General features: G+C 47.4%; 1 protein-coding gene across 7 annotated transcripts in view; it reads right to left on the bottom strand.

Moving 5' to 3' along the window:
* POC1B (POC1 centriolar protein B) overlaps nt 1–20,179 on the bottom strand; it is a 462,304-nt gene that overhangs the window by 259,091 nt on the left and 183,034 nt on the right. The gene's annotated exons all lie outside the window — the stretch shown is intronic.

Genomic DNA, 20,179 nt, shown 5'->3' with positions numbered 1-20,179 from the left:
AAAGAGTCACTTTTCCTATGACGAGCCGTCCTCTTCACGTAAATCTTCAAAGTCCTCACTACATCCAAGGCCTTTGAAGTAATTGAGGAGTCAGTAGCCACAGGCACCACAATAGGTTGGTTGATGTGGAAAGCCGACACAACCTTAGGTAGGAACTGTGGACGAGTCCTAAGTTCCGCCCTGTCCTCATGGAAGATCAGATAGGAGCTTTTACAAAAAAAGCCCCCAACTCCGACACGTGTCGTGCAGAAGTTAAGGCCAACAAGGTGACCGCCTTCCACGTGAGAAACTTGAGGTCAGCCTCCTGTAGAGGCTCAAACCAAGCCGACTGCAGGAACTTCAACACCACATCCAGATCCCACGGAGCCTTAGGCGCCACAAAAGGAGGCTGGATGTGCAGAACCCCTTTCAAAAAGGTCTGAACCTCAGGAAGAGCAGCCAACTGTTTTTGGAAGATGGACAAAGCAGAGATCTGGACCTTGACAGAGCCCAGTCTCAATCCCATATACACCCCTGCTTGCAGGAAAAGGAGAAAACGTTCAAGTTGAAACTCCACCGCCGGAAACTTCTTGCCCTCACACCAAGAAACATATTTCTTCCAAATGTGATGGTAATGCTTAGACGTTACCCCCTTCCTGGCCTGTATCAGGGTAGGAATGACCTCACTCGGGATACCTTTCCGAGCTAAGATCTGGCGTTCAACCGCCATGCCGAACGTAGCCGCGGTAAGTCTTGATACGCGAACGGCCCCTGCAGAAGCAGATCCTCCCGAAGAGGTAAAGGCCGTGGATCTTCCAGCAGAAGATTCAGCAGATCCGCGTACAAAGCCCTCCTTGGCCAGTCCGGAGCGATCAGGATTGCCAGGACCTTTGTTCTTCTCACGAGTTGAAGAACCTTTGGTATCAGGGGAAGTGGAGGGAACACATACACTGACTTGAACACCCATGGAGTTACCAGTGCGTCCACCGCCACTGCCTGTGGGTCTCTTGACCTGGAGCAGTACCTCCGTAGCTTCTTGTTGAGGTGTGAGGCCATCATGTCTATGTGGGGAACCCCCCACCAACCGGTTACCTCCTCGAACACCTCCGGATGGAGTCCCCACTCCCCTGGATGGAGATCGTGTCTGCTGAGGAAGTCTGCTTACCAGTTGTCCACGCCCGGAATGAAGATTGCCGACATTACCACCGCGTGCCTTTCTGCCCAGGTGAGAATCTTTGAAACCTCTACCTCTCTGCTTTTCGTTCCGCCTTGTCAATTTATGTAGGCCACTGTGGTCACATTGTCCGACTGCACCTGAACAGCCCGATGTTGTAGAAGGTGTGCTGCCTGCAGTAGGGCATTGTACACTGCCCTGAGCTCCAGGATGTTTATCGGGAGGAGAGACTCTTGGTCCGACCAATGACCCTGAAAGGTTTCCCCCAGAGCGACTGCTCCCCAACCTCTTAGACTTGCATCTGTGGTTACAAGGATCTAGTCTTGAATTCCGAACCTTCGCCCTTCCAGAAGGTGTGGAAGCTGCAGCCACCAGAGAAGTGAAATCCTGGCTTTCGGAGACAGGCGTATCCTCTTGTGCATGTGTAGGTGAGAGCCCGAGCACTGGTCCAAGAGGTCCAGTTGAAAAGGGCGAGCATGAAACCTGCTGTACTGTAGAGCGTCGTAGGCGGCAACCATATTCCCCAGGAGGCGTATGCATTGATGAACCGATACCCGGGTAGGTCGTAGGACATCTCGGGCCATAGTTTGAATCACCAACGCTTTCTCCACCGGGAGAAACACCCTCTGCACTTCCGTGTCGAGGATCATTCCCAGGGAAAACAGCCGCCTTGTCGGCTCCAGGTGAGACTTTGGAAAGTTTAGGATCCAACCGTGTTTCCTGAGCAGCTGTGTCGTGAGCGTGATGGATTGCAACAGCCTCTCCCTGGACGACGCCTTGATCAGGAGATTGTCCAGATATGGAATTATGTTCACCCCCTGCCTGCGGAGGAGAAACATCATCTCCGCCATCACCTTGGTGAAGATCCTTGGTGCTGTGGAGAGGCCAAATGGCAGCGCTTGGAACTGATAGTGCTCGTCCAACAGTGCAAACCGGAGGTATGCCTGATGTGGTGACCAAATGGGATTGTGGAGGTAAGCATCCTTGATGTCCAGAGACACCAGGAATTCCCTGTCCGTGAGTCCTGAGATGACAGCCCTCAGAGATTCCATCTTGAATTTGAACTCCCTGAGGTAAGTGTTCAAAGACTATAAGTTTAGAATAGGCCATACCGAACCATCCAGTTTCGGTACCACAAAAAGGTTCGAATAATAACCCTTGTTCCACTGCTGAGGTGAAACCGGAACAATGACCATCGAAACCACCAATTTCCTGATGGCTGCTAGAAGAATTGTCAGGCTTGCCCTGCTGGCAGACAGAACTTGAAGAAACGGTGAGGCGTGGGATCTTGGAACTCCAGTCTGTACCCTCTGGACACTATATCCAGAACCCAGGGGTCCAGACCCGATGACACCCAGACGTGGCTGAACTACCGGAGTCTTGCCCTCACCTGTCCTTCCTCCAGGCTTAGCTGTCCACCGTCATGCGGAGGACTTAGGGGTATCAGAAGCGGGCTTCTGGGTCTGGGAACCTGCAGGATCAGGTTTCTTTCCCTTGGCACGACCACCTCTGAAGAAGGTGTTCGAAGTTTTATTCTTTCTAGGCCTTGCGGGACGAAAAGGACTGTGACGTGGAAGATGAAAACATTTTCTTCGTAGCCGGGACAGCTGAGGGGAGAAAAGGAGACTTACCCGTGGTAGCCGTGGCAATAAACGCATCAAGCGCCTCCCCAAAGAGAGCCTGGCCCTTGTATGGCAGGCCCTCTACACACTTCCTGGATTCCGCTTCCGCAGACCAGTTGCGCAGCCAGAGACCCCTGCGAGCCGAGACAGACATGGAGGAGATCCCCGCAGCCATGGAACCAAGATCCTTCATGGAATCCACCAGGAACCCTGCAGAATCCTGAATATTACGTAAAAATAAATCAACGTCACCTTTATCCAGCGTAGTCTATTCCTCCTGCAGAGTGATAGACCACCTGGCAATCGCTTTTGCAATCCAAGCACAGGCTATAGTAGGCCGTAATATAGCCCCTGAGGCCATGTAAATGGACTTTAGCGTAGCATCCACCTTGCGATCTGCCGGGTCCTTTAACGTGGTAGACCCCGGGACCGGTAATACCACCTGTTTGGACAGCCTGGAGATAGAGGTGTCCACGATCGGCGGAGACTCCCATCTCTTCCTATCTTCCTCTGGGAAGGGAAAAGCCACCAAGACTCTATTGGGAATCTGGTATTTCTTTTCCGGAGTTTCCCATGCCTTTTCAAAGATAGCATTCAATTCCTTGGATGCTGGGAAAGTGAGAGGGTGCTTCTTATGATCTATGAAGAAGGCCTCCTCCACCTGTTTCGGTGCTGTGTCCGAAATGTGTAAAACATCCCTACCAGCTTCAATCATCAACTGCACCCCCTTGGCAAGTGATGCCGTCCCCCTCGACACATCCCCGTCACCGTCTGCAGCATCAGAGTCGGTATCCATGTCATCCTGCATAATTGCAAGTGCACGTTTGTGAGAATGTACCGCAGGGGACCCAGAGGAAGCAGTATCCGACCACACAACCATAGAGGACTGGAGGACCTGAGTTGCATGCTCAGTCCTAGCCACTCTATCAGAAATCTGAGAAATAGTCTCCCTCAGAGAGGCTAACCATTCTGGCTCTCTAGCTGGGATCTGTGCTAACACAGTGCAATCCTGATTACATGGAATGGAGTCTTCCTGGGAAGACAAATCCACTGCTGCATATGAAACACTGTCCCCAGACATGTTGCACACACACTCAAACACCCCACAATCACACACGGTATTATGAAGACAGAGTTTCCCCCCAAGAATGGCAGAGAGACACAGAGATTGGAGCCAACCTCCACACAGCGCTATCAAAGGTATAGGGAGTCCCCAACCAGCACTGGCTGTGTCCCTTAATAGGTGACACAGCCTGTATACAGCCCCCCCCCCCCCCCCCTTCTACAACCCCCTTGGTACCGTACAGATAGCTGGAGATTGCTCTGGAGGGACCTGGTTCCACTTGAAGTGATTGCAGGCAGGAGAAAATGGCGCTGAACGCCGCTGGTCCGCTCTGAGGAGTAGCTCCGCCCCCTCAATGGCGCTGTCTTCCCGCTCACCAACAGATTATACTGGCCGGTGGAGTTGCGCTGGCCTGGATCCTCAGACCCCGACAGACTTTAGTGGACAGTGTGGGGATCGGCGCTGGACCGAGGGCGCCCCACCGTAGTACCGCTGAGCCATCACGGAGCGCGGGTGAGACCGCGCTCCATACCCCAAGGCCGCCTTCTTCACACTGCAAGGGGGGAAAGTGACTCACTCGCCACCTCTTCAGCTCCCGAGGGGGTGGCGGCCGGCTGCCGGGGCGAGCGTTCCCCTGTGGCGGGGCGCAATCAGACCCCTCTGAAGCCAGTGTTCAGTCAGCGGGAGCAATGGCTCAAGACCCTGCAGGGCGGACACTGCTCCCCCCTCAGCAGCCCGTCGCTGCAGGGAGGCTGTAGCCAGCAGCCTCCCCGTGAAAACAAAAAACTCTGAAAAATAAAAATTACACTTTTTCCAAATAAGCTAGGTAGAGCTCCCCTAGCTGTAACCGGCTCCTCCGGGCACATTTTCTAAACTGAGTCTGGTAGGAGGGGCATACAGGGAGGAGCCTGCCCACACTCTTAAACTCTTAAAGTGCCAATGGCTCCTGGTGGACCTGTCTATACCCCATGGTACTAATATGGACCCCAGCATCCTCTAGGACGTAAGAGAAAAAAAAGTAACAGTCAGTAGAATTAAGGAAAATGAAAAAGAAGAATGTAACTTGTATCCGGTACTAACCAATATCAAAGGTTCTTACTCAGGTGAAGAGGATGACCCTTCCCTGGTCTCGGCCGTTTCGCACGCCATCAGCTTCCAAGAAGGGCAATATTCTCAGGGTAAAGGAGGAGCTGCAGCAGCTTCAGGAGGAATGGCTGAGACCAGCGAAGCCGGAAAGTATGATGGTATCCACAGAACCGAGACAGTAAGACCAAAAAATAAGATTTTAAACCTACCGGTAAATCTTTTTCTCCTAGTCCGTAGAGGATGCTGGGGACTCCGTAAGGACCATGGGGATAGACGGGCTCCGCAGGAGACATGGGCACTAAAAAAGAACTTTAGGTATGGGTGTGCACTGGCTCCTCCCTCTATGCCCCTCCTCCAGACCTCAGTTAGAGAAACTGTGCCCAGAGGAGACGGACAGTACGAGGAAAGGATTTTTGTTAATCTAAGGGCAATATTCAAACCAGCCCACACCATCCACACCGTATAACATGGGAAATACGAACCAGTTAACAGTATGAAACAACACAGCCTCAATCCGAGACTGATCTTAACTGTAACATAACCCTTATGTAAGCAAAAACTATATACAAGTCTTGCAGATGTAGTCCGCACCGGGACGGGCGCCCAGCATCCTCTACGGACTAGGAGAAAAAGATTTACCGGTAGGTTTAAAATCTTATTTTCTCTTACGTCCTAGAGGATGCTGGGGACTCCGTAAGGACCATGGGATTATACCAAAGCTCCCAAACGGGCGGGAGAGTGCGGATGACTCTGCAGCACTGACTGAGCAAACAGGAGGTCCTCCTCAGCAAGGGTATCAAACTTGTAGAAGTTTGCAAAGGTGTTTAAACCCGACCAAGTAGCAACTCGGCACAGCTGTAATGCCGAGACCCCTCGGGCAGCCGCCCAAGAATAGCCCACCTTCCTAGTGGAATGGGCCTTTACCGATTTTGGTAACGGCAATCCAGCCATAGAATGAGCCTGCTGAATCGTGTTACAGATCCAACGAGCAATAGTCTGCTTCGAAGCAGGAGCGCCAACTTGTTGGCTGCATACAGGACAAACAGTGCCTCTGTTTTTCTGACCCGAGACGTTCTGGCCACGTAAATTTTCAAAGCCCTGACCACATCAAGGGACTCGGAATCCTCCAAGTCTCGCGTAGCCACAGGCACCACAATAGGTTGGTTCATATGAAAAGATGAAACCACCTTGGGCAAGAATTGAGGACGGGTCCGCAATTCCGCTCTATCCACATGGAAAACCAGATAGGGGCTTTTGTGAGACAAAGCCGCCAACTCCGACACTCGCCTAACCGAAGCCAAGGCTAACAACATGACCACTTTCCAAGTGAGATATTTTAATTCCACCGTTTTAAGTGGTTCAAACCAGTGAGACTTCAGGAACCGCAACACCACGTTAAGGTCCCAAGGTGCCACTGGAGGTACAAAAGGAGGCTGAATATGCAGCACTACCTTCACAAAAGTCTGTACTTCCGGGAGAGAAGCCAATTCCTTCTGAAAGAAAATGGATAGGGCCGAAATCTGAACCTTAATGGAGCCTAACTTTAGGCCCAAATTCACTCCAGTTTATAGGAAGTGGAGGAAACGACCCAGATGGAATTCTTCTGCAGGAGCATGCCTGACCTCACACCAAGAAACATACTTCCGCCATATACGGTGATAATGTTTAGCTGTCACGTCCTTCCTAGCCTATCAGAGTAGGAATGACCTCATCCGGAATGCCTTTTTCCGCTAGGATCCGGCGTTCAAACGCAGCCGCGGTAAGTCTTGGAACAGACAGGGCCCCTGTTGTAACAGGTCTTGTCTTAGAGGAAGAAGCCACGGATCTTCTGTGAGCATTTCCTGCAGATCCGGATACCAGGCCCTTCGCGGCCAATCTGGAACAATGAGAATTGTCTGTACTCCTCTTTTTCTTATTATCCTCAACACCTTGGGGATGAGAGGAAGAGGAGGAAACACATAGACCAACTGGAACACCCACGGTGTCACCAGGGCGTCCACTGCCACCGCCTGAGGGTCTCTTGACCTGGCGCAATACATCTGTAGTTTCTTGTTGAGGCGGGACGCCATCATGTCTATCTGGGGCAGTCCCCACTGACTTGCAATCTGTGCGAAAACTTCCTGATGAAGTCCCCACTCTCCTGGATGTAGATCGTGTCTGCTGAGGAAGTCTGCTTCCCAGTTGTCCACACCTGGAATGAACACTGCTCTCAGTGCGCTTACATGATTTTCCGCCCAGCGAAGAATCCTGGTGGCTTCCGCCATTGCCACTCTGCTCTTTGTGCCGCCTTGGCGGTTTACATGAGCCACTGCGGTGATGTTGTCTGACTGAATCAGAATTGGTAGGTCGCGAAGCAAATTCTCCGCTTGATGAAGGGCGTTGTATATGGCCCTCAGCTCCAGGACGTTGATGTGAAGACAAGCCTCCTGGCTTGACCAGAGACCTTGGAAGTTTCTTCCCTGTGTGACTGCTCCCCAACCTCGGAGGCTCGCGTCCGTGGTTACCAGAATCCAGTCCTGAATGCCGAACCTGCGACCCTCTAGAAGGTGAGCACTCTGCAGCCACCACAGGAGATATACCCTGGCCCTGGGGGACAGGGTGATCATCTGATGAATCTGTAGATGTGACCCGGACCACTTGTCCAGTAGGTCCCATTGGAAAGTCCTCGCATGGAACCTGCCGAAAGGAATGGCCTCGTAAGACGCCACCATCTTCCCCAGGACTCGAGTGCAGTGATGCACAGACACCCTTTTTGGCTTCAATAGGTCCCTGACCAGAGTCATGACTTCCTGGGCCTTTTCTATCGGAAGATAAACCCTTTTCTGGTCCGTATCCAGAATCATGCCTAAGAAGGTCAAATGAGTCGTAGGAACCAACTGTGACTTCGGGATATTGAGAATTCAGCCGTGTCGTTGTAACACCTTCAGTGAAAGTGATACACTGTTCAACAACTGCTCTCGTGATCTCGCTTTTATGAGGAGATCGTCCAAGTACGGGATAATTGTGACACCCTGCTTGCGCAGGAGCACCATCATTTCCGCCATTACCTTGGTGAAAATCCTCGGGGCCGTGGAAGGCTCAAACGGCAACGTCTGAAATTGGTAATGACAATCCTGTACCGCAAATCTCAGGTATGCCTGAGGAGGTGGATATATGGGAACATGAAGGTATGCATCCCTTATGTCCAGGGATACCATAAAATCCCCCCTTCTAGGCTGGCGATGACCGCTCTGAGCGATTCCATCTTGAACTTGAACCTTTTCAAGTACAGGTTTAAGGATTTTACATTTAAAATGGGTCTGACCGAACCGTCCGGTTTCGGGACTACAAACAGGGTTGAGTAATACCCCCTCCCTTGTTGAAGCAGGGGAACTTTGACCACCACTTGTTAAGACACAATTTTTGAATTGCATTTAAAACTATCTCCCTCTCTGGGGGAGAAGCTGGTAGGGCCGATTTGAAAAAGCGGCGAGGAGGCACTTCTTCTAATTCCAGCTTGTAACCCTGGGAAACAATTTCTATTGCCCAGGGATCCACCTGTGAGTGAACCAAGATGTGGCTGAAAAGTCGAAGACGTGCCCCCACTGGGGCGGACTCCCTCAGCGGAGCCCCAGCGTCATGCGGTTGATTTTGTAGAGGCCGGGGAGGACTTCTGCTTCTGGGAACTAGCTGTGGTTGGCAGCTTTTTCACCCTGCCCTTACCTCTGGCAAGAAAGGAAGATCCTCGCACTCTCTTGTTTCTATGTGACCGAAAGGACTGCATCTGATAATGTGGCGCTTTCTTAGGCTGTGAGGAAACATAAGGCAAAAAAGTTGATTTACCTGCCATAGCTGTGGAAACTAGGTCCGAGAGACCTTCCCCAAACAATTCCTCACCCTTGTAAGGTATCCATATGCCTCTTCGAGTCGGCATCACCCGTCCATTGTCGGGTTCATAGGACTCGTCTAGCAGAAATCGCCATAGCATTGACTCTCGAACCCAGTAGGCCAATGTCTCTCTGAGCATCTCTCATATATAAGACAGCATCGTTAATATGACCCAGGGTCAATAAAATGGTATCCTTATCTAGGGTATCCATTTCCGCCGATAAGTTATCTGTCCACGCTGCTACAGCGCTACAAACCCAAGCCGACGCTATCGCCGATCTGAGTAAAGTACCAGAATGTATGTAAATGGACTTCAGCAGGATCCCTGAGGGTTGCCGTATCTTCGGATGGCAGTGCTACCTATTTGGATAAGCGTGTCAACGCTTTGTCCACCCTTGGGGAGGATTCCCACCGTATCCTGTCCGTAGTCGGGAAAGGATACGCCATAAGAATCCTTTTGGGAATCTGCAGTTTCTTGTCTGGAGATTCCCAAGCCTTTTCAAATAACTTGTTCAAGCTCATGAGATGGGGGAAAGGTTACCTCAAGTTTCTTTTCCTTAAACATGTGTACCCTTGTGTCAGGGACAGAGGGGTCATCTGTGATATGCAGTACATCCTTTATTGCAATAATCATATATTGAATACTTTTAGCTAATTTTGGCTGTAACTTTGCATCATCGTAGTCGACACTGGAGTCAGAATCCGTGTCGGTATTAGTGTCTACTATTTGGGATAGTGGGCGTTTCTGAGACCCCGAAGGTCCCTGCGACATAGGGGCAGGTAGGGCTTGACTCCCTGTATACTCCCTGGACTCAGCTTTGTCCAACCTTTTGTGCAATAGATTTACATTAGCACTTAAAACATTCCACATATCCAACCAGTCAGGTGTCGGTGTTGCCGACGGAGACACCACAGTAATTTGCTCCACCTCCTCCCTAGGAGAGCCTACTACCTCAGACATGCCGACACACGCGTACCGTCACACCACACACTCAGGGGATCCTCTTATCTGAAGACAGTTCCCCCCCTAAGGCCCTTTGGAGAGACAGAGAGAGAGTATGCCAGCACACACCCAGCGCTAATTTGACCCAGGGAAAAAAACAATATCTTTTTTACCCAGATAGCGCTATTATATATATCTGCGCCAAATTATGTGCCCCCCCCCCCTTCTTTTCAACCCTCTTTTACCGTGTTCAGCAGGGGGGAATCCGGGGAGCTTCCTCTCAGCGGTGTGCTGTGGAGAAAATGGCGCTGGTGAGTGCTGAGGAACAAGCTCCGACCCTCAGCGGCGGGCTTCGGTCCCGCTGAAATCATTCAAAAAACTGGCGGGGGATCTCTTATATACAGTGGAGAGCTGTATATATTCTTTTTAGCCAGATCGGAGGTCTAAATTGCTGTCCAGGGCGCCCCCCCTGCGCCCTGCACCCTTACAGTGCCTGCCATGTGTGTGTTGTGTGGGAGCAATGGCTCAGTGAAGATCCGAAGTCTTCTGCCGCCTCTGAAGTCTTCTTTCTTCTCATACTCACCCGGCTTCTATCTTCCGGCTCTGTGAGGAGCACAGCGGCGCGGCTCCGGAACGAACGGCGAGGGTGAGATCTGCGTTCCGTTCCCTCTGGAGCTAATGGTGTCCAGTAGCCTAAGAAGCAGAGCCTAGCATTAAAGTAGGTCTGCTTCTCTCCCCTCAGTCCCTCGATGCAGGGAGTCTGTTGCCAGCAGACTCCCTGAAAATAAAAAACCTAACAAAATTTCTTTCTTTCAGGAAACTCAGGAGAGCTCCCTGTAATGCACCCAGTCTCCTCTGGGCACAGTATCAAACTGAGGTCTGGAGGAGGGGCATAGAGGGAGGAGCCAGTGCACACCCATACCTAAAGTTCTTTTTTAGTGCCCATGTCTCCTGCGGAGCCAGTCTATCCCCATGGTCCTTACGGAGTCCCCAGCATCCTCTAGGACGTAAGAGAAATACATTTTAAGAATAGTGATATAGCTGGAGTATATCCTGTCCGTAAATTAGCAATTCCCTATGGGAAACCGGACAGAGATGGGCAATCTCTATTAAATACTGTACATAGATATGCATTGTCCTTGGACTAGGTCAGAATTGCGGTCCATTATAACAGATTTTCCAGACCTTAGAAAAGATCTGACTGGCTGCCAAAAGTTTGTTAAGGACTTGGGAAATGCTCATGAGCCGACTAACAAATATTGGCGGGTAGTATTGAGAGCTTGTCTTCCTCCCAATATTAATATACAGAAATTTATTGAAGATTGTAGATTGGAAGATGAAAAACCTTTAAATGATGAAGACAACCAAGGTAATGTAAAACAAAGAAACATCCAATTGTCCCTATACTTCCCAGCAGTAGTAGACTGGAGAAAAATCTTCACTATAAAACAAAAGGATAATGAGACTGCAGCTGACTACTTCACAAGGGCTTTGTTAGATATGGCTAAATACACAGGAATAGCTGACATAAAAGACAATGTGCATCACAGGGAAGTAGCCATCTCGGTACTCATGGATGGCCTAAAGGAGTCATTAAAAATCAGGGTGCAGACTTCTCTGCCCAATTGGAGGGGTATAGCTGTAGATGTCTTGAGGGAATCAGCTATACTTCATGATAAAAACATAATTAAACGAAAGGAGGAAAGGACGGAGAAATTATTAACAGTAAGTATTCAGGCACTAGAAAAGACGGATGTAGTATGAGTGGCCGGGATCCTAGGGACCAGCATACCGGCGCCAGGATCCCAACCGCTGCCATACCGACAGCTGGGCGAGCGCTAATGAACCCATTGCGGGCTCGCTGCGCTCGCCACGCTGTGGGCACGGTGGCGCGCTATGCAAGTGCAACATTACCCTTTGGAAAAACATGCAGAAGTTACGATTGGGCCTCTCCGTGCCAAACATTCTTTCCTCCTGGTAGCAGCGGCCCTGACTAACTTACTCAGCAGAGATTTGTTGTGTAAATTGAGATGTGTAATATATTGTACCCCTGATGACGTATTTTTAGATATCCCTGAAAACCACGCTCAAGAAGTACAAGATATGTTAGATACCCCTTAAAGACTAATGTTGCATTCCACTGTTCTAGACTCCATCACAGGTAGAGGAAATGATCTCACAGATACCGGGTTCCCTTTGGACCTGGACAAGACACTGGATTAATAGCTTATGTAGACCCCATTAATGGTGGGAGGGGGTTATAGAATACAGTATCTAAGAGGAGTTTAATAAAAGAGCCAATCCCCGTAGCGCTTAATCCAGTTGTCATTCTGCTGCAAATCTATAAATTTACTGCTATCAACTTCTGCTTTTTCTTTCCTATTTCTCTTCACCCCGACAGACAGTACCCTCTTTGCTTTCTCTTACGGGGAAGGGGGGGGTACAGGACACTTGGACCAGTCCAAGGTTTCATAGACAGCCCAGGTATCTCCCAGGCCTTGCATGACTGCTTACAATCCTTTCAGCCCGATAAGGGATCTGTATTGATACAATATGTAGATGAATTGTTACTGTGCTCCGACCCATTTGTGTCTTCACTGGCAGATACTAAACAACTTTTGTTTTATCTCACCCAGACCAGACATGAGGTCTCAAAGGATAAGCTGCAGTTGTGCCGGACAAGGGTTAAATACTTAGGATACTGCCTTACGCAAGGACTTAGACATTTAACTAAAGATAGGATACAGGCCATACAGGACATTACACTACCACAAACTCAACAACAAATCCGCACATTTTTAGAAATGTGTGGATATTGTCGAAATTGGATCCCAGGTTTCTCTATTTTGACCCTACCACTGCAGGAAATGGTTTCATCAAACAAACCAGAACGGGTTTCTCATACTGAGGGTCCGAACAGGCATTTGAGAAACTAAAAGAATGCCTAACAAGAGCCCCTGCACTGTGAATGCCTGATTATGAGAAACCATTTGAGTTGTATGGAACAGAGGCTGCTGGGTGCGTGGCAGGGGTCTTAACTCAGAGACATGGTGATGCCAGCCGACTAGTACCATACTACAGCGCCCAATAGGACACTGGCGCGCTCACTCCCCGCTTGCTTAAGAAGTGTAGCCACAATAACCTTACTGGTGAGTAAAAGTGAGGATATAGTAGTAGGACATGAGTTGACAGTCCATACACCACATGCTGTATCAGTCCTTCTAAATTCTGTCCAAACTAAACATGTCTCATTTGCACGGTTTACAAAATGGTACCTGTCATTGATGGCTCCAGCAAACATCACCATAAAAAGGCGCAATACACTAAATCCAGCCACTTGTCTGCCATATGTACCTAGCAAGGCACAAAGGGTGGAGGATGAGAATACTGAAGGAGAATTCTGTAAGGATACTGATACGCATGACTGTATGGAATACTTGAATCAGACTTTAACTGAAAGACCAGACATATGTGACAGCCCACCACCACACAAACCAACACACCACTGATGACATTCAATATCGTAAACACACAAAAATTTATTGAGATGCAAGATTTGTGTTCCCTCCAGGAAAAGGCAGCCTGGAAGGTGAATGGGTATGATCAAGAGTCCTCTGGACAAGGTTAACCAGTAGCCCCCAGGGCATGCCTCCCAAGCTTAGCTGAGGCGGCACATGGTCTGATTCACCTGGGTAAGGAAGGTATGTGCAAATTGGTAAGAACTTATTGGAGTGCGCCAGGGTTCTCTTCTCAGGCGAGCAAGAAAGCAATGTCCTGTCTTACTTGCTTGAGGAAGAACACTGGTAAGACAGTACCAACAGAGCCATCCCATATTCCTCCTACAGAGGGACCTTTTCAGGTAATACAAATAGACTTCATACAGTTACCACCCTGTAGGAATTTCAAATATATATTGGTATGCGCTGATGTATTTTCAAATTTGGTAGATACATTTCCAGCTGCCACTGACACTGCTGTTTTCACTGCAAATAAAATCATGCAGGAATTTGTTTGTAGATACAGTATCCCTAAGATTAGGAGCAAAGTGATGGCTGAAACTGGACTATTGTGCACATAGACACTGCCACTAGAGTTAGATAGCATCAGAACCACTCCCAGATCCCTGCTTAACTTATCACCCTTTGAAATCCTTTTTGGAAGACAACCAGAGGTCTTGATAGATCCACAGGATGATTTGAAATGTAACAACGAGAGAAATCAGCAAAAGAACTTTAAACTGTTGATTCCTAATGGGCCAATTACCAACTGTCATGATCTTGAACAAGGAGACTATGTGATGATTCTTGCGCTCAGGTTACCTAACAGACAGGTGGGAAGGACCGCATCAAGTTTCGTTGACCAGCACGACTTCATTGACGGTAGCCGAGAGAGAAAGACTTGGGCCCACTCTTCCCACTCCTCCCAAGGAAGTCGCTAATCCGGAAGAAACTCGTAAAAAGGGTGAGACTGCAGAAATATCACTCGAGAATCTGTTCCGTGAAGACTGAAAGGCAGCACCTGAGCATATCAAAGAAACACTAAAAGGCCAGTTGCACTAAGATGGGTTTACTACAATCAAGACTTATTTTATTCTATTTTTCTCTTTGTACAATCAATTTTTTTTCAGGACATTATATTTTTGTGAGGGTTCCCGTGGAGTCGAGTGTGGGACTGGAACTGGTTCTGGAGAAAAGAGTGATGACTTCATAAGATCCCAGGATCAGCCTATCACTTTGGTCAAAGCCAGAGTAAATAAGAAGTCTGGCAGTTACGGAGTTCTGAGGCAATGTGATGGGCTTTTGTCTGAGGAATACTGTATTTGTAATTACTGTGACTCCATAATTGAAGATGAGTGCATCCGGAGATGTCAGTCAAGTAATGATGCCAAATTTGACAAACATCCTTTGCGTGATTACCACTCATTAGTGGGTAAGGTCTTAAACCAAACAGAGTGTTGGGTGTGCTCACAGGTACCTCAAGAACAAAACAATATGGGATTAGTGACATACCCATTAAAGTTAGCAAAGGTACTTGAATTACACGGGGGAGACCAGTGGATAGTAAATATAATATAACTAGGCCCCCTAGTCTTAAGCTCCACCAGTACCATGTAGATAAATTCCTGTCACGTTTAAATCTCACCGATTTCAGGACACCAGGAAATTGGGAGATAATCTGGAACATGTAGAAGAAAGAACAGTGTGAACGGATAATAGCGCTCTCCAACCACCATATAAAAGAAAGAAAAACCTTTTGATAGTAAAAAAAGGTTCAATAGTCAAACAGATAAATTCACCCTGTTTATGGATGAATCAAATGCCAGTAGACCAATCATAGGTATCCCGCTTAGTCCATTTATAACAGACGACCATCCGTTCTTGTACCTTTTCAGGAAAACCGAGAACACCTGAAAAAAAGTATCTCTCTAGTCCCTATTGCAGGGGACAGATTGGGAGATACTTATAAAGAACAGAATATAGTGTAGTCGTCCTTAAAATGTAGACAGCATTTATTTTTTCAAGGTTCCACTTACAAGAAGACAAAATTAAAAACAGCATAACATATACTCAGTGGGGTATATCACCAATCCAGATGGAAAGCGGGAGAGAACTCTGACACCCGATGTAGGAGGTGAGAATGGGTCCCGGTTCCGGATATACGGCTCCCAATGAAGAGGTCCCCCCGAAGGATTGGATCAGCCCACGAGACAAGCAGCAAACACGAGCCACGCTCTACGCGTTTCGGACCGTTGGTCCTTCGTCAGAAGCGTGGTTTAAAATGGCTCGAGTCCCCCTATTTAAACCCTAAACAAAACGTCCTCAGCTGGAGTCTATTGCCGCTAATCGGCAAAAAAACCCGGTGACACACTTCCGTTTTCGGACGTAATACCGGAAGCGGAAGTCCTCTGCGGTCCATGTGCGTTCCACCTATGCCGGAAAACTCCTGACTTGTGCGTTCCACTCGGTGATCTACCGCACGATTCTTTCAGCAGAGTGATGTGCAATATTCATAGCAGAAAAATGTCCACAAGCCCAAAGGCTCAATCCAAGTACATACATAAAAAATAAAAATAATGAGCAAGTATAAATAATCAATAATAATTCATATACAAGTTAAAAACTAGTTAATCAAGGTAAAAAACACTTAAGTTCAAATTCACCGTTTAGGCCCCTCGGTACAAGGGTCCCCAAACGGTGAATCCACCTCATCTCTGCCTGTGCCAGTCTTTTTTCTATATCTCTGGTTCTCCAAGTTGGAAGGATCAATTGAATAGCACAAAAAGATTTTAAAAAACATTCCTTAATGTTATGGACTTTTTTAAAATGTGAAGAAACTGTGTGGGTTTCCAGGCCTTTACGTATATTGTAGATGTGTTCAGCCCATAAAACAAACCATTCGATTCGCTCTCTACAGTGGGCCTTCATTAGCCAATTCAATCAGTCACATAAGGTAATAGAGCGAGTGTTCCGATCTAATTGGAACATTCTCAAACAAGATGTCATTCTTGGACCTTTATTACCGGAGAAGCCTGTTTTCGTATATAGAAAGGCGCCATCCCTAAAGGACCAGTTGGTAAGGAGCAGTGTAGAGAGCGAATCCAGACAAAGTATAAGAACTAAGGGCTTTCACCGGTGCGGTGATTGCCTTATGTGTAAAACTGTAAAATCTTCTTCGAGAAAGATAACTGAATTTGTAGTTAACGGCCAGGCATACCCAATAAGGGAATTTATCACATGCCACTCCAGAAATGTTGTTTACATTCTGGAGTGTGCATGTGGTTTGTTTTATGTGGGGAGAACTGGTAGGTGTGCCAGGGTGAGATGGGCTGAACACATCTACAATATACGTAAAGGCCTGGAAATCCACACAGTTTCTTCACATTTTAAAAAAGTCCATAACACTAAGGAATGTTTTTTAAAATCTTTTTGTGCTATTCAATTGATCCTTCCAACTTGGAGAACCAGAGATATAGAAAAAAGACTGGCACAGGCAGAGATGAGGTGGATTCACCGTTTGGGGACCCTTGTACCGAGGGGCCTAAACGGTGAATTTGAACTTAAGTGTTTTTTACCTTGATTAACTAGTTTTTAACTTGTATATGAATTATTATTGATTATTTATACTTGCTCATTATTTTTGTTTTTTATGTATGTACTTGGATTGAGCCTTTGGGCTTGTGGACATTTTTCTGCTATGAATATTGCACATCACTCTGCTGAAAGAATCGTGCGGTAGATTACCGAATGGAACGCACAAGTCAGGAGTTTTCCGGCATAGGTGGAACGCACATGGACCGCAGAGGACTTCCGCTTCCGGTATTACGTCCGAAAACGGAAGTGCGTCACCGGGTTTTTTTGCCGATTAGCGGCAATAGACTCCAGCTGAGGACGTTTTGTTTAGGGTTTAAATAGGGGGACTCGAGCCATTTTAAACCACGCTTCTGACGAAGGACCAACGGTCCGAAACGCGTAGAGCGTGGCTCGTGTTTGCTGCTTGTCTCGTGGGCTGATCCAATCCTTCGGGGGGACCTCTTCATTGGGAGCCGTATATCCGGAACCGGGACCCATTCTCACCTCCTACATCGGGTGTCAGAGTTCTCTCCCGCTTTCCATCTGGATTGGTGATATACCCACTGAGTATATGTTATGCTGTTTTAATTTTGTCTTCTTGTAAGTGGAACCTTGAAAAAATAAATGCTGTCTACATTTTAAGGACGACTACACTATATTCTGTTCTTTATAAGTATCTCCCAATCTGTCCCCTGCAATAGGGACTAGAGAGATACTTTTTTTCAGGTGTTCTCGGTTTTCCTGAAAAGGTACAAGAACGGATGGTCGTCTGTTATAAATGGACTAAGCGGGATACCTATGATTGGTCTACTGGCATTTGATTCATCCATAAACAGGGTGAATTTATCTGTTTGACTATTGAACCTTTTTTTACTATCAAAAGGTTTTTCTTTCTTTTATATGGTGGTTGGAGAGCGCTATTATCCGTTCACACTGTTCTTTCTTCTACATGCATTAATCTTTATGTGTTTTGGGTGCACATTTGTGTGTGAACTGTTTAGCTGCACTTTAACCTAGTGCGCACAAATTTTTCAAAGTATTTTTTACATCAGATAATCTGGAACAATCAGACAAACATCTATTCACACAGAGCTGATAAAGAGCCAATTGATACTGCAACTGTACAAGGGATTGTTATAGCTGGGAAGCACTACCGATACAGATACACGAGAGGGTACAACAAGATAATGGCTGGAAGAGTGACACTGGGTTACTGTGCAAATATTATACAGCCAGAAACATGTTTTGGTCAGATGGGGAGCATGGGGACAGGTGTTTTTGTTAGAATTCTATGTGCAGTGATAATGATGCATTCTGTTCCCTATATTCTCCCAGATGATGTGTATTTTATATGTGGAAGGAAAGCGTACAAGTGTCTCTCTCCGAACTCAGAAGGTTTATGATATCTAGAAAGGGTACTACCTGAAATAATAACCCTTGCTCATGACAAAATGACCTAGTATAAGATCCAGTGATTGAAACTATAATCAAATAATACCATGCATACACATGCCAAATAATGTATATATATCTACGTCACCAATTGTATTTGTATGTATTAATATTAGAAAAGTGTGATAGTTTTTTTGTTTACTATCAAAGGGTGGACTGTCGAAGTTGGAAACATTAGACATACAAACTACACACAGACTGGCATTTTTCGGTGGTGGCGTAAAAATGCAAGTGATGTATGGAGACGCACCATGCGTCTTTACCGCATGCTGTACATAAAATCGCATGGTGTGCGTATACACGGTAAAAGGCACAATCACTGAGAAGTGCCCTCTTATAGAAAGCTTGGTATGTTTGTTTGAAACATCTACAGACCCTTAATACGGGATGAGAAGGAGTAAATTAATACTTCGCAGATTTAGAAGCTTATTGTAGAAAGACGCATACAAACGTACATTTATAACACACGTATTTTGCACATAGTCCGAACACATCATACTTATCTTTTAAATGATAATAAGATTTTACTCACCTGTAAATCTATTTCTCGTAGTCCGTAGTGGATGCTGGGGACTCCGTAAGGACCATGGGGAATAGCGGCTCCGCAGGAGACTGGGCACAGCTAAGAAAGATTTAGGACTACCTGGTGTGCACTGGCTCCTCCCACTATGACCCTCCTCCAGACTTCAGTAAGGATACTGTGCCCGGAAGAGCTGACACAATAAGGAAGGATTTTGAATCCCGGGTAAGACTCATACCAGCCACACCAATCACACTGTATAACTCGTGATAATATACCCAGTTAACAGTATGAACACAACAGAGCCTCTCAAAAGATGGCTCAACAATAACCCTTGTAGTTAACAAGAACTATATACAAGTATTGCAGACAGTCCGCACTTGGGACGGGCGCCCAGCATCCACTACGGACTACGAGAAATAGATTTACCGGTGAGTAAAATCTTATTTTCTCTGACGTCCTAGTGGATGCTGGGGACTCCGTAAGGACCATGGGGATTATACCAAAGCTCCCAAACGGGCGGGAGGCGGGAGAGTGCGGATGACTCTGCAGCACCGAATGAGAGAACTCAAGGTCCTCCTCAGCCAGGGTATCAAATTTGTAGAATTTTGCAAACGTGTTTGCCCCTGACCAAGTAGCAGCTCGGCAAAGTTGTAAAGCCGAGACCCCTCGGGCAGCCGCCCAAGAAGAGCCCACTTTCCTCGTGGAATGGGCTTGTACAGATTTAGGCTGCGGCAGGCCAGCCACAGAATGCGCAAGCTGAATTGTGCTACAAATCCAGCGAGCAATAGTCTGCTTTGAAGCAGGAGCACCCATCTTGTTTGGTGCATACAGGATAAATAGCGAGTCAGTCTTCCTGACTCCAGCCGTCCTGGAAACATAAATTTTCAAGGCCCTGACTACGTCCAGTAACTTGGAGTCCTCCAAGTCCCTAGTAGCCGCAGGCACCACGATAGGATGGTTCAAGTGAAAAGCTGATACCACCTTAGAAAGAAATTGGGGACGAGTCCTCAATTCTGCCCTATCCATATGGAAAATCAAATAGGGGCTTTTACATGACAAAGCCGCCAATTCTGACACACGCCTTGCCGAAGCCAAGGCCAAAAGCATGACCACTTTCCACGTGAGATATTTTAAATCCACGGTTTTGAGTGGCTCAAACCAATGTGACTTTAGGAAACCCAACACCACGTTGAGGTGCCACTGGAGGCACAAAAGGAGGCTGAATATGCAGCACTCCCTTGACAAATGTCTGAACTTCAGGCAGTGAAGCCAGTTCTTTTTGGAAGAAAATCGACAGAGCCGAAATCTGGACCTTAATGGAACCCAGTTTTAGGCCCATAGTCACCCCTGACTGTAGGAAGTGCAGAAATCGACCTAGCTGGAATTCCTCCGTTGGGGCC

This window comes from Pseudophryne corroboree, chromosome 6 (assembly GCF_028390025.1).
Source record: "Pseudophryne corroboree isolate aPseCor3 chromosome 6, aPseCor3.hap2, whole genome shotgun sequence".
NCBI classification, from domain to species: Eukaryota; Metazoa; Chordata; class Amphibia; order Anura; family Myobatrachidae; genus Pseudophryne; species Pseudophryne corroboree.
The sequence above is the reverse complement of the archived record's forward strand: the minus strand, read 5'-3'. Positions and strand labels throughout refer to the sequence as shown.